The sequence below is a fragment of the Vicia villosa genome, linkage group LG6 (assembly GCF_029867415.1).
Source record: "Vicia villosa cultivar HV-30 ecotype Madison, WI linkage group LG6, Vvil1.0, whole genome shotgun sequence".
NCBI classification, from domain to species: Eukaryota; Viridiplantae; Streptophyta; class Magnoliopsida; order Fabales; family Fabaceae; genus Vicia; species Vicia villosa.
This window is the reverse complement of record NC_081185.1, coordinates 46142960-46157306: the sequence shown is the minus strand read 5'-3', so window position 1 is coordinate 46157306 and position 14347 is coordinate 46142960. Positions and strand designations below refer to the sequence as shown.

The 14347-nt window shown below is 35.0% G+C and overlaps 1 long non-coding RNA gene across 1 annotated transcript; it reads left to right on the top strand.

Annotated features, from left to right (window-relative positions):
• Window positions 1-1065: 1065 nt before the first annotated feature.
• Window positions 1066-2851, top strand: LOC131611480 (uncharacterized). The gene is made up of 4 exons (XR_009286928.1): window positions 1066-1502; window positions 1633-1754; window positions 1851-1976; window positions 2200-2851. It is a non-coding gene; the product is annotated as an uncharacterized LOC131611480 (long non-coding RNA).
• The last annotated feature ends 11496 nt before the right edge of the window (window positions 2852-14347 follow it).

Sequence of the window (14347 nt, the reverse complement as noted above, 5' to 3'; positions counted from 1 at the left end):
AATGATTTGAAAATTGTTTTGAAAAGATTTTATTTTGAAGAAGTTTATTGTTTTGAAAACTGTACAAAAAGAAAAGAAATGGGACTTACACTCTCTAATATTCGAGAGGCCCCACTTCATTTTGAAAAACAATGGATGATTTGAAAGTGAATTGATTACTGTTGTGAAAACAGTGGATTGAAAATGAAGTTGAATTGATGAAAACAGACAAGTAATTCGTTTCTACAGTTATGGAGTTTTAGGCTTACCTCGAAGAATGAGAAATTGAATTTCTGAGTTTGAGGTGTTACCGTGATCCTCAAGTGATGTGCTTGGAATAAATTGGGATCTCAACAGATATTAAGCATCCACACCAGCAGAATAGAACGTCGAATAAGCTCACAGCTTTCAGCATTCCATGATCATCCAGTAATTGTTTATGGAATTCTACAGCAAAAGGAAGACCAAACAAACAGAGAACAACAGAGAAACAATCTCGAAGTCTCGGATGAAGTTAGAAAATTTAAGTGATGTGCAACAGTAATCAAATAGAAACTTAAATGATTAACTACACAAAATAATATGAAAATATCAAATTCAAACAAAATTAATCTAAGAAAAGACATTTTTTTGTGATTTTTCATGAAGGAAGAAAATAATTAGAAAACATAAAATTAAATATGCATCTAAAATATTTTTGTGTTTTTTAATATCTTTAATAAAAAAACATACTTCTAAATATATTAAAATATCTCTAAAAAATCTTAAATCTCACAACATATTTTTGTCATTTTTAATAAGGATTAGAAAATCAAAACTAAATCCTATATTAAAATAAAATACTAAGTTTCATGAAAATATTTATATATAAAAAAAAAAGATTAAAAGAGAATTAGTTAAAAAAACTTAATTGAATGGGCCAGGGGGTTTAAAATCTGAAAGAGGGTGCAGCCCAATTAAATTAAAGTTGAAAGACAATTAAAAAAAAGAACTGGGCCGGATCGGGTCGGGTCAGTGTGACCCGGATCCGCCCATCTCACTAAACAAGGAATGGATTATTGAAAACCCTAGAAGCAAAGCAAAAGAGGCAGCACTTATCCTCTTCCTTGTTTTTACGATTCTGAAACAAACAAAATGGAAGAACACAGAACAATCTACCTCCTCCTCTCTCTCGATTTCATTCGCGGTAAACAACCATGGATTTTCGTTCTCATCTCTTTACATTGTTCTCTCTGCTCACGGTGTCTCTCAAGCTCACAGTCTCCGAACAATAACAATGGAAACTCGGTTTCACTCTTCTCACGGTGGACAACTACCATAGCTCGACCTCACTTTATTGGTTTGTTCTCACTCGACATCTTTCTCGCAAATTTCTTTCCCGCTTTTAATCACCGAGTCAATCAATGGTGACCCTCTCTTATTCGCTCTTCATCACTCTGGGTTTCGCTCTCACTGAGTTATTCTTTCAAATTCGTCCTCAGCTTGCGATTAAACAGCAACAACAAACTTTTCTCTTTCAGATGGTAACGAAAATTCTTGATGTACAGTAAACATGACTCAGTTTCTCATGGCTCACAGTTAGTTTTATTTTAAATTTCTTCTTTTTATGACATAGTGAAATTTGTTTATGCCCTCTGTGTTTTTGATTTTCAGATGATATACAAGAACAAAAAAACCAACAACCACAATTAACAGCGAATTTAAGGATAAAATTAAGGATGAGAGTGTAGTCGGACTTACCTACGGCAAGGAGGTCTTTGCCGGATTTGTTGAAGGTATGTATCGACTTTTTTGAGCTTCTGGAATTTACTGCAAATTTGTTGCTGTTACTGTTTTGATTTTACACCTGTTGCAATTTGTTGTTGTTACAGCTTCACCACAATATCTGTTGCTGGGAGCGTCGGTGTTGAAATTTGCAGGTGTGCTTCGTGTAGGTGAGCAAAAACCGTCGGGTGCCGTGTTGAAGATGATGTGGGGGCTGCCACTGAAGTTCAAAGGTATGGTTTCGAACCTTTCTTTTTTCTGGAAATTCGGGTGGTGTTGTTGAAGGACACCCTCGAATTGTTATTGAACCGGTTATGAACTTTTGAACTTGTTGCAAATTGTTTTTTCCTTATGTGAATTTGATTTAATAAAGAACAAACTTTGAATTGTTATTTGAAACAAGTTTGGATTGTCACCAACAATTCTTCTAACAACTTTTCTTTTTCTTTTTTGTAGGCTTTTGATGAAGGTGATGCCATAACACCTCTCTTTTTGGATTTATGGGATACTTGAAGTTCAACTTCAAGTGGTTGGAAGCTTGAAGATGAAGATCTTCAAGTAAGGTATGAAGAACTACCTTCTCCTCCTTCCTTACTTTGGAACTAAGAAACTTTACAATTATGAGAGAAGTGAGAAAGCAAGTAGTTAAGGTTGCTTTTTGTGGGATTTGCAATGAAGTGAACACTTCTATTTATAGGAAAAGCTTAGGAAGTGTTTGGCAATTTGGTGAACTTGATTGGCAATTTTCAATCATTGAAAGAATAAGAATAAGAATATATTCCTCATCATTGAAAGAATAAGAATAAGAATAAGAATATATTCCTTATGTCATTATCCTTGTGACAAATAAGCCATGTGGGTAAATTTTTATGTCATTTTATGATATCTCTAAGTTGCATAATTTTATGACATAAAAATCTCTCTTTGGCTTTCTTTGACTTTTGCTAATCTCACCCCTCTTTTGTTTTCTTTTTCATGTCACATGAGAACTCTTGAAGAAAGAATGAAGAATCTTGAACTTGAAGAATGAAGACTTTGAAGATTGAAGAATTCAAGAATGTCTTTGAAGTTTTATTTTTCTTTCCCTTGTAATTCCAACTTTGTATGAATGAAACTTTGTAATTATTGAATTTTAAATAAAGTCCCTTCATTTGTAATTCATTTGTTCCATAAAAAAAATATCATTTGTGAATGCTTGAATTTCTTGTTAGAACTTGAATGAAGTTACTATTCTTGAATGATCTTGAATTGAATTTAAATTCCTTTTGAATGTTGAAAATTTGAATGAACCCCTTTTTTGAAAGGAATTGGTAGAATATCCTTGAAGTAGTGAACTTTTGAATTTCAAGTCTTGAAACATATTATTGCATCATGAATTTGAAATGATCTTGAACTAAAATTCTTGAATCCATGATCTTGAATCATTTTTGAAGTAATTTTCCAACAATGAATTAAACATGATATTTTCTTTGCAACTTTGATGAAATTCCCATTAATGATCAAATAATTCATATGAATCAAATCTTCACCATGAGCAATCCATGAGCCTAAAAAAACCAAGAAATAGATTCCAAGCAAGTCTCTTAAATCGCACCAATTGGCAATGGCGCCTTTAAAATGAAATCACCCACGAACATGAATGTATCTTGCAAAGAATGAGTGAATGAATGAATCATATTGAGTTATTGGAAGACCTTGAGTCATGGTTTGAGTTGTGGCACCATGTCCTGATTAAAAAGTCAGTTATTCAGTGAATTAGATCAAAAAACCCTAATTGTCGACCTGATGAAATTGATGACTGTAGGTCTTGAATTGAGATGTAATTTCCATTGGATGTTGTCATAGGGATTATTTGAAGATGATTGAAACTTTTGATTGACTTCCTGGGGATTTTTAGGGTTTCCCAAATGTGATCCCTGATTTCAGTCCCTGATAGTTCAAAAACCCTAATATGATGATTTGAAATTTCACTGTTGATCAATCCTTGTGTAGGAGATGTCTTGAGCCAATAGATTAGGCCAAAATGATGTACTTGGGGTCTTGAGGTCATGTCCCAAGTCATTAGGTCAAATCCTGAGCAAAAGTCAGGAGTATGCTATCTTTAGTCAAAACCCTGATCTGGTTGATTCAGTGCCTTTGAGCTTGTTGAAATGAATCTCTGGGGACCAAATGTTGATTGTTGATGAAGATGATTCATTTGAGATGAAGGGAGAACAAAACCCTAATTGACTGTTTCTTGCACTGATGAGTGATCTCTTGATTAATCCCTGCTGAGCACAAGTAACAAACACAAGCTATGCAATTTGTTAGAGATGCAAATGATGCATATGCAAATGATATGAGGTGGTATCTTAGGTCAAAAATTGGGGTATGACAACTGGTAATTGATATACATATATTGTTGATGTAAAATATGTATTTAATTGTAGTTGAGAAATAGCATAACTGCGTGTGGCTATTGATTATCGTGGTGGTTGATGATTATGACATTTGGTTGTTTAATGTTGATGGTGAGCATGTTATGGTTGATACATGCATTTCATAATCATGTTGTGGGCTGTATCCCTTATGGTGGTGGGACAGCGGTAGCTAATTCCCATTGTGTGGAATTGGTGAGAGAAGTAGCCGAATCTTTATGGTGGTGGATCGGTGAGATGGGTTATCCCATGTTTGGTACCACATGCATATAGTTGCATTTGCATTAGGTTGTTGTGTATAATTATAACATGAATGGAAGATTGTCCAATGTTATAATAGTTGATGATGGTGTAATTGTTATGGTGTTGTCTTTTGGTGATGTATTTTATTATTGTGTGAATTGATGAATAATAGATGTGAATCTGAATATATGACAAATTGGGTGAATGATATATTATGATGTTTTGTTTCTTATGAATGCATAACATTGATTAATTGAGAATGAGACTCACCCTTACTTGTTGACAATTTTCAGATTAAGGAGTAGCGGCATTAGTGCTCGGTGAGGATGACTCGTAGAGTTTATCCGTTGTTTTGGGTCGTGTCGGTCATGCTCTGATCTTGTAACACTGGGGGACGATAGTTATAGAGACTTATGAGAATTCTCTATTTTATTTGGTGTTTGATTATGGTTCCAATTGGTTTTGTTGATGATGTTCTTTATTCCGCTGTGATAAACATAATTGTGTTTTTGGTAAATCGTTTCCTAATAAAGCATGACTTGACCATGATTGGTTCATTTATTTTAAATAATTGTGACATCCTTGTGTTTATGTTTTACTCTGATATATTTATTTAATTTGCCGCGGGGTTTAGAAGGGTGTTACACCTCTAGTGTCAACAGATGGAGGTATGTGTACCAAAAAAGGTTAGATTTGGAGAGGGAACTGGCTAAAAATGCCCTTGACTGCAAGGAGATTATGGAACTAATTCATTAAGCAGGATTGATGATGAAAACTGTAACTCACTTCTCCAAGTGCTATGAGATGTTGGTTAAGGAGTTTATAGTAAACTTGTCAAAGGACTGTGTAGATAGGAAATCCAAAGATTTTAGAAAGGTGTATGTGAGAGGAAAGTGTGTCACATTCTCTTCAACAGTAATCAATAATTTTCCTGGAAGGTCAGATGAAGCTCAACCTGAGCTGGAAGTTTCTGACAATAAAGTGTGTTAGGTGATTACTGCTAAGCAAGTGAAGAGCTGGCCCCTCGAAAGGAAATTAATTGCTAGCAAGCTAAGCATCAAGTATGACATGCTTCACAAGATAGGAGCTGCTAACTGGGTGCCTACTAATCACAAGTCCACTATCTCTACTATCCTTGGAAAGTTCCTGTATGCTATGGGAACCAAGGCTAAGTTTGATTATGGAACTTACATTTTTTTACCAAACAATGAAACATGCAGGCAATTTCAGTGTTAAGGGTCCAATTGCCTTTCCTTATTTGTGGAATAATCTTGAACCAGTATCCCAGCATTCTCAATGAAAATGACTCAGCCTGCAAGAGAGAAAGCCCATTGGCGTTCCACTATAAATTGTTTCAAGGAACACATGTCCCAGATATTGTTACGACTTCTGCAGAGACATCCAAAAGTAGCTCATCTGCCAGTAAAGCTGAAGTCATTGCTATGCTCAGAGAGACTTGTAAAGAACTGGATGCTAGGAAGGTGACTATAGAGAAGATGATCAACACACTGGAGATGGATGAAAATGATGATTTTGCTGGTGCTGCAGAGACAGAAGGTCAAGAAGATAAAGATGAATAGGAAAATGAAAGTGATTGTGACGAAGAGGTGGAAAAATAAGAGGCCAGTCCAGCTGATGGCACAAATGAAGAAGGTGATGAAGACAGTTCTGGTGGCTCTGAATCTGAAGACTAGAGCAGCTGCTAATGGTGTTTTTTTCTGGATTTTAATAATTTTTGTTTCTCTTGATAATCGTTAGTAACTGTTTGAATATCAAGGTTGCTTTGGCAACATTTCTAGCAAAAAGGGGGAGTAGTGTGTGGTGTCACCCCAGAACAAGTGATGTGTGTTTCAACTAGTATTCCCAATGAAGTAGTTAAATGAAGTGTCTTTTTGCAGATGGTAGTGTAGCGCTATGTGTGGTAGCAGTATGTTTGTGTGGTAGTGTAGTATAGATGTTTTGTGTAGTTGGTTGTGTAGTTATGTATGTTGTCTGGTAGTAGTAGTAGTAGTATAATGGTAGCTATGCTTGATGATTTCCTGTAGATGTATTATCTATTCCATGCATGTGTGGTTGTGTGCTGTGTATTTTTCTGCTGCAAAGAATCTCTGAAATGGTGACAGATTGTTTTAGCCAAAAATTTGCCAAAGGGAGAGTTTGTAGATGTTTTCATATTGGCTGCATTTTGTGGTAAAACATTCATGTGTGTTATGATGTCTTGACTAATGTCATGACATGCTATGTGTAGTGTTATGCATATTTTGTATGTTTCAGCTTATACAGGAGTTAGTTGGATGTCATGCTCGATGTCATGACATCCGTAATTGGCAGCAGTGGCTGTTATATTTTTGCTGTTATGTTTCCTTATTTGTCTCAGGCTACATTTTAGGAAACTATATATTTAGTGTTGTATGGTTTACTCTAAAAGATCTCGTCTACAGCATATGAGTTAACACCCTGATGATGTGGAAATTTGCCAAAGGGAGAGTTTGTAGATGTTTTCATATTGGCTGCATTTTGTGGTAAAACATTCATGTGTGTTATGATGTCTTGACTAATGTCATGACATGCTATGTGTAGTGTTATGCATATTTTGTATGTTTCAGCTAATACAGGAGTTAGTTGGATGTCATGCTCGATGTCATGACATCCGTAATTGGCAGCAGTGGCTGTTATATTTTTGCTGTTATGTTTCCTTATTTATCTCAGGCTACATTTTAGGAAACTATATATTTAGTGTTGTATGGTTTACTCTAAAAGATCTCGTCTACAGCATATGAGTTAACACCCTGATGATGTGGAAATTATGTTAACTTGGTTAACCTTAATTTATGTTTGGAAGGCCCAAGTGCTTCCTATAAGAAGATTGCTAATCCTACTTGCAACGGCAGAGATTTTTTATTGCGAAGAACGTGCTTGCTGCGACCTGTGTGTTCTGTGTTATTTGTTCTAAGAGTTTCTTGTGAGTCAAACAATTATCACCTTGATGATTGCATTGGACTAGGCTGTTTTGAGTTGTAATTTGTTTGTCACTCTAAGCTTTTAAACACGAGTGTTGTGTCTCTTGATTGAAGCTTTTAAGCAAGATCAAGATTTGTTTGAAGTGTGTCTTCACTCTATTTTTATTTTCATTTGTTTGTTATCACTGCTGTGATTGAGGGGGAGTGAGTAGACTCAGGTCTAGCACTAGATTGAAATTGCATTGTGTAGTACTTAAGTTAGGAGGGTAAACTAGTAGTTTAACTCTGAATTAACACTGCTTATAGTGGATTTCCTCCCTAGCTTGGTAGCCCCCAGAGTAGGTGTTGTTGTACACCGAACTGGGTAAACAATTCCCTGTGTTCTTTACTATTTTTATTTACTTACTGCTAAAAAGTAATTATCTGTTCAATAGTGGATGTCATAACATCCGATACGACATCGATTATCTGTTACTAGAATTTTCATTTCCTTTTCCTGAAATAATAATCACTTGTGCAGATTAATCTATAAAACCGTTGAAAGTAATGACTCTGCACCCTCTCCCAACTTCAAACATCCTGTGTATAAGGCGGAAGAAGAAAGTGATGAATGTATTCCTGATGAAATTTCCCGATTGCTTGAACACGAGGAAAACACCATTCAGCCATATGAAGAGCCGTTAGAGATCATCAATTTGGGTTCCGAAGAGGATAAGAAGGAAGTCAAGATTGGGACACTTCTTAGTAAATATGTTAAGAAGAGGATGGTAGAGCTTCTTAAATAGTATGTTGACATTTTTTCTTGGTCCTATCAAGATATGCCTGGGTTGGATACATATACTGTGGAGCACCGTTTTCCGTTGAAGCCCGAATGCTCTCCTGTCAAGTATAAGCTAAGAAGAAGTCATCCCGATATGGCGGAGAGGATTAAGAATGAGGTTTTAAAGCAGATAGATGCAGGTTTCCTTGTCACTTCAGTATATCCTCAGTGGATTTCGAATATTGTGCCAGTTCCGAAGAAAGACGGGAAAGTTCGCATGTGTGTTGATTATAGAGATTTGAATAAAGTCAGTCCGAAAGATGACTTTCCTCTGCCTCACATTGATATGTTGGTAGACAGTATGACAAAGTTTGAGGTTTTCTCCTTCATGGATGGTTTCTCAGGATATAACCAGATCAAGATGGCACCTGAGGACATGGAAAAAACAACATTCATTACACCCTGGGGAACATTCTGTTACAGAGTAATGCCTTTTGGGTTGAAGAATGCTAGCGCGACGTACCAGAAGGCCATGAATACCCTTTTCCATGATATGATGCACAAATAAATTGAGGTATATGTGGATGACATGATTGCCAAGTCTCTATCAGAGGAGGGGTGCATGGAGGATCTATTGAAGTTGTTTCAGCGTTTGAGAAATTATCATCTCCGCTTGAATCCAAATAAGTGTACTTTCGGTGTCTGTTCTGGAAAGTTGTTGGGTTTCATTGTCAGTCAAAAAGGAATCGCAGTAGATCCCGATAAAGTCAAAGCTATTCAAGAAATGCCAACACCAAGAACTGAGAAACAAGTGAGAGGTTTCCTTGGGCGTTTGAATTATATCTCCAGGTTCATCTCAAATATGACTGCTACCTGTGAGCTAATTTTCAAATTGTTAAAGAAAAATCACGGATGTGTGTGGATAGAAGATTGTCAGAAAGTTTTTGATAATATCAAGGAATATCTGCTTGAACCTCCTATTTTTCTCCCTCCAGTTGAAGGAAGACCATTGATTATGTACCTCACAATGCTTGAGAATTCAATGGGATGTGTGTTGGGCCAACATGACGAGTCTGGTCGAAAAGATTATGCAATATACTACCTTAGCAAAAATTTTGCCGAGTGCGAAACAAGATACTCGCTACTTGAGAAAACTTGTTGCGCTTTGGTGTGGGCTGCTCGCTGACTGAGACAGTATATGTTGGTTCACACCACTGTGTTGATTTCCAAAATGGATCCAATTAAGTACATATTTGAAAAGCCTGCATTAACTGGGAGGATTGCTCGCTGGCAAATGTTGTTATCTGAATATGATATTGAATACCGCACTCAAAGCTGTGAAAGGTAGTAGTGTGTTGGGAGATTACCTTGCTCACCAACCGATTGAAGATTATTAGTTTATCAGAATGGACTTCCCAGATGAGGATGTGGTGTATTTGAGAGCTCGAGATTGTGATGAGTCGTTACCAGAAGAAGGACCGGAACCTGGATCCCGATGGGGTTTGGTTTTTGATGGAGCTTCTAACGTTCATGGTCATGGTATTGATGTTGTTATTGTCACTCCACAAGGTTCACATATTCCTTTCTGGAAAGGATATGTTTTGATTGTAAAAATAATATTGTTGAATATGAATCTTGCATCATGGGACTTGAAGAGGCCATTGATCTTAGAATTAAGATTCTTGATATTTATGGAGATTTCGCGCTTGTGATTAATTAGATTAAGGGAGAATGGGAAACGCGTCATCCTGGCTTGATCCCTTACAAAGACTATGCCAAAATGTTGTTGACCTTCTTCAAAATAGTTGAATTCCACCACATCCCTCGAGATGAGAATCAGATGGTTGATGCTTTGGCCACACTTCCATGTATAAAGTGAATTCCCATAATGAGGTACCTCGGATTACAATTAGGCGTCTTGATAGGCCTGCTCAAGTGTTTGCAATTGAGGAAGTAACAGATGAAAAGCTTTGGTATTATGATATTAAGCATTTTCTTCAAACCCAGGAGTACCCACTTGTTGTACCCTAAATTTTGCCCCGACTTTTCATCTGCATAATTTTTATTTTTTGCATTCATTTGAAAAAAATAAAAAAAAATATTAGCATCTTATACGTTCATTTGTTCATTTGCATTCATTCTCATTCAAAATATCAAAATATATATACATGTTCATTGTGCACATTTTAATAATATTTCTTGTCCATTGATTACTAACCTCTCTTTGATTTTAATATTTTAATTTTAATTCAATTTATTTTTTAGATTGAATTACTATTAAAAAATTTAAATCATTCTTTTTGTTTTAGTATTATTTGTTTGTTGTTTTTGTCTTATTTTTATAGGTGCAAATAAATAGAAGGAGGTTTATGTGGATTATTTGGTCCAAGTTCCATTTAAGAATTAAGGCCCATTAGAAGTTTGAAGCAATTCACAAAAACCAGTTTTTATCCAAGTTGATTCAATTGAAGACCCAATTCTAATCCAAGTAGAAAAAGTGTCAAAGCCCGTATCATTTTGAATGAAAAAATCAGGTGGGACCCAAGAAAAATGTTCACGTTTCACAAAGAAGTTCTCATCAAGGGCAAGGTTCATGGTATCCCCTATTTTTACACTACAGACAAAAAGAGAAAGATATCTTCAATTTGCTCACAATCCTCACGCGTTTCACCTATTCAATCCCACAAAATCAGCTTGATTCCCTCTCCAATTTCAACAAACTTCACACAGTTCATTCCTCACCAATTCCCCTCAATTTCCTAGAAAAATACTTGCATGAGCACAAACATAACAAATGGCTTTACAAATAACCAATCACAAATTTTTATTGATTAAAAAACTAAAATATTCTTTTTCTCTCTCCTACTTAATTACAACCACCCCATGAATCCAATTAAAAAAGAAGTTAAATTTCAAATAAATTTAAAAATTCCTCTTTTCTTATTGGTTGTTCCTAACACTAATGATTTATGTTGGTATCCATGCAAGTTTTTCTCAATTTCCTATTCTACCCTCACATCACACACAGTATATAATAACCATCGCAGAACAGATAGAAGGGGGGAAGAGCAAGCACTGTTACTCTGTTGAAATTGCCACAGAATACTTCCTCCAAGTTATGAAGCTCCATGAAACTTGCATCACCTAAACCATACAAATCTGCAAGAATCACATTTCCTTTCACCAAACCTTCAATTCAGATACATAAGCTTCAAACACCTCCAATTCCATTCCACAACTCTGCATAAATCCACCTCAAATCCTTCCTTATTTTTCACCAATCCACCATCACTCAAAACTTCACCGAACAACACATACAACAACAGAGAAACAACTTCAACAACACCGCAAACACCTCCAACCCGATCAACAACTTCACATCTGCAACAAAAACGATCAACTCCCCCCGCATCATCGATTTGCTTCGGCAGATTCTCCATCATCATCAACATAGCATCGTTTCCGATCCCATTTCAGACATGAATCTTCCACGATTTAACCTGCACACAGAGATCCATCAGATTCATCATAACAACACTCACAGATAGACGAACTCCAACTCAAATCAGTGACACCGACAAACACGAAGCAAGAGAGGAGAAAATAGGAGCAAGCATCATATCTGAGCCTTCTGAAAAAGAAACTCATCTTCGTCGATAATCTCTTCACCATACTCAGATTTTCGTGCTTCCTTTCTCTTTAAATCGTCATTTTTGTAGCATACTTGAATGTTCATAATTATTGCTACATGTTAATATTTGATCTGAATCGTGTTTGTGTGCTGATGCTTATGGATTATGATGATGTTGTGTGAGTTTTGTTTGTCTGTGTTGTTATCGATGTTAGGTTGAAACTGAGAGTTTGAGAGTTTGATTTGTGAGCGTCGTTTGAGATAAGAGCAAAGAGATATGGTTTTGATTCACTCTGAGTGAGTTTAGAGGAAGATGAACAAGAGGGAACCTATTTGTTGTTTGTTGTTCGGTGATTAAGGCTTTGTTTGGATTGATGGAATCGGATGGAGCGGAGCGGAATGGAATGGAATAAAATGATATTCCGTTGTTTGGATAATTTAAAAACGGATGGAGCGGAGCGGAAAGGAGTGGTATGGATTCCATTCCATTCCATCACTTACCACCATATTCCTTCCCCTCCGATTTGGGCGGAATGAATAATTTGTGTTATTCCGTTCTAAAATTTCCAAACAATGGAATGGTACATTCGTTCCGCTCCGTTCCACTCCGCTCCATCCCACTCCGCTCCATTCCATTCCGCTCCGTTCATTTCGTGATATCCAAACATACCCTAAAGGAAGAAGGAAATAGTAGACCGAAAAAAAAGAAGAGGGAGGCGGATCATTTGTTTAGTTTTAGGGTTTCAAAAGTTTCATCTTTGGGCCAAGGAAGTAACCCCAGTGTATTTTCATACTGAACCCATCTGGCTGATTTGTTTTTGCTAGTGATCTTTGGGCCTGCTACAATCTCTAAGCCCAATTGTTTCCAATTATAGATACTCTCACTTTTAATGTGTTTGTTTTTTCTAGTTTTAATAGTTTTAATAGTTTTAGTTTATTTAAACTAGTCAGAGACCCGTGCTGTCGCCCGGGTGCATTATTTGTGGTGTAGTATTTCTTGAATAATACGAAAAATATGAAGTAAAGAAATATTAGTAGTATGAAAAATAGGTTCTAAGTTAAAATAATGATCCAAAAAAAAAATTGATAATGCTTGATTGCTTCAAAAAATAAGTATTATGGTGATAGTGACCCATGCGCTCAAATAAATTCATTCATATCTTTCCTTTGATAAGGCTTGATCACTTCAAAAAAACTAAGTATTATGATGCTAGTGACCCGGACCGATAAATTTATTTAATACTGTATAAAATATATTTAAAAACATTTGTAAATTTGAAATGAAATAGCATTTAATTATAAAATAAAAATTGAATTATATTAAATAAAATACAAAATAAAAAGAAAACAGATTAGTGAAGAAAGAAAGAAAAAAAAATTAAATTCAAAATAAAAATTTTGCTTTTTATTTAAGGTCATTGTTAATGATTTATCATCTAAATGGTTCATGGTGAACCATGAAAAACAACCATTGGATTAAAAAACTATACTCCATCCGTCTCATAATAAGTGTCTCATTTATACTTTTTCTATGTCTCAAAATAAATGTCCATTTAGAATACCAATACAACATTTATTATTTTTTTCCACTACTCTACCCCTATATATTAACTTTCACGTTTTTTAACAACTCCACTATCTATAATAAATAAGGGTACTTTAGTAAATGACATTAATTTTATCATTAAAATCAACACATCTAATCATTTTCTTAAGAACCGCGTAAAGTTCAAATAGGACACTTATTTTGAGACGGAGGGAGTATTAAAAAACTATATTATATGTTATCATATGCCATTCACATAGAATAATTTCTGATTGTTTCTCTCTCATTTCATGGGTTTCCAAGTATTTACTACCACCACCATGCTCTCAAATGGCATCTTCTTTTCAATTACAGAAGATTCTTTCTCTTTTTAAATTCTTTTTTATTCTATCGTTGTCTTATAAAATCTTCAAAAATAATGTAAATTGAAATTTCAAATTTGAAAACTTAGATAAGCTTTTTGAGTGGTTGAATACTGTGTCGCTCTTATCTTTCATTATCCATTCTTAAAGGTTTTTTTTCTTTTCAAATATTTAGTTTATACAAAATTGAAAATTTTGTTATTATTAGATACATATAGATTTTGAGGAATCATATCGTGAAATTTTGTTCCAAGACAGCGCTTTTAAGATTTTCCCTTTTTTATTTAGATGTTCATTTTCAATCTAATAAAAATGGATTGCAATTTTAACTTTTGTTTTTTTGTTTAATTGTTCTTGTCAACTCTAAATATCCAGTAGAGATAAATATCATCAAAGAAACAGTTTATATTGGCTTAACAATGAATGGCCTTTCATAATTGTAACATCTGTTGCCTTTTTACATATTATTGCTTTGGGTGATAAACTACATTAAATGAAATGACAGAAAATAATTTAAACAAAACTCAGTGTGTCTTTTAAGACCCTTGATTGATATGCAAACAGGCTAAGCAATAAAAATAACTCAAAAATGTTCCACACAACAAAAAAAAACCAAGCCAATCAGTCTGATAGATGAAGTAGTAAACTTATAATGCAATAACATAATTTATTGATGTAAAATATG